Genomic DNA, 1,500 nt, shown 5'->3' with positions numbered 1-1,500 from the left:
GAAATTAGCATAAAAAAGTTTACATTTTATCCTAAAGGGAACAAGGAGCTACCGAACAGATTTGAGCAGGGGAGTATAATGATCAGGCCTACACATTATAAATATATTACTTTAGCAGGGATCTTTTCTAAGATAAGGATTGAAAAGGGTGGGGAGACCAGTAAGGCTATTATAATAGACCAGGCAAGAGGACCGCTTAGTTCTGTGGGCCATATTTTAATGACCATGATTAAGTGAAGAACATCCAGAAAAAGGTAACCTGGATGGTAAAGGGCCTCAAGAATATGTTACATAAAGACCAGTTAAGTTGAAGGAATTGGGGATGTTTAGCCAGGAGATGAGAAATTCCAGGGGGAAATATGATAGCTATCTTCAAATATGTGAAGTGCTATAATGCTGAAGAGGGATTAGACTTATTTCTTGCTTGGACCCAGAGGGCCAAAACTCCAAGCATTTAAGGTTTGATGTAAAGACCAAGTTGCCTTAGAATATAACAGGTTCTCTTTCATTGGATGTCTTTAATCCCTCAGTTTTTTTGTGCTCCCTTCCACAAAAGTAATTTTCTATTGATTTAACTGTTCATATATTGTTTCTCCAAAATAAAATGAAAACTCCTTGTGGGCAGGGAATGGCTTTGTTTGTCCTCAGTACCTTACCTAAAATAGAATTTTACACAAAGTCCTTTGAGGTATTTAATAATTAAGTGCTTGTTGAATGAAATAAAAAAGGGTGGGATGAGTATATTTGTCAGATTTATTGTGGAAGAGATCCTTATTAAGGTAAGGATAGGACCAGAAAAGCCTCTCAGGTCTTTTCCAACTCAGGTTCTGTGAAAGGCGGCATCTTGTCCCCAGCTGAAAATGCTTTCCTCCTCTTTTTCCTTTGGCCCAAATTTCTCCTTTCATTTCTAATTCTTATTTGTATTCCAATATATAACACCATATTTTAAGTACACCCTCTCTCCTACCTTCACTAGATTACAAGCTACATGAGAGCAGGATCTGGATTATATCTCTGTATTCCTAACAACCAGTCCTTGTACATGATAAATCTTTGATCAAGAACACAATATAGCAGTCAAGTCAATCCAGAGAATTAAACAGTTAACAAAAACAAACCCAAAAAACATAACGTACAGCAACACAATACAAACAGAAGATCAAGAGGAATGCAATTCTGCTGATCAACAGATCTAGTTCTTGCTACCTGCAGTCTGAATGTATATGTGCTCTCGTGGATCACTTTAAAGGGTTCTAGAATTCTGTACTGGATGAAAAGGGAATCCTTTCCCTTTAAACCAATTAGAAGCTCCCAGGAAGAATTGAAAACTTAACCTAATAATAGCAATCCTATTAACAATGTGGACAAATCATGCTGTTAAGCTTTGGGGGGTGGGTAGGAGTGAGAATCATCTAGTTTTAATAAATTGAAGGTTATCAAAATCTGTTATTTTCACTTAGGAATTCATCAAATACAACAGTTTGAGCTGGTAAATGACTC

This window comes from Gracilinanus agilis, chromosome 2, assembly GCF_016433145.1.
Source record: "Gracilinanus agilis isolate LMUSP501 chromosome 2, AgileGrace, whole genome shotgun sequence".
Taxonomy (NCBI): Eukaryota; Metazoa; Chordata; class Mammalia; order Didelphimorphia; family Didelphidae; genus Gracilinanus; species Gracilinanus agilis.
The sequence above is the reverse complement of the archived record's forward strand: the minus strand, read 5'-3'. Positions refer to the sequence as shown.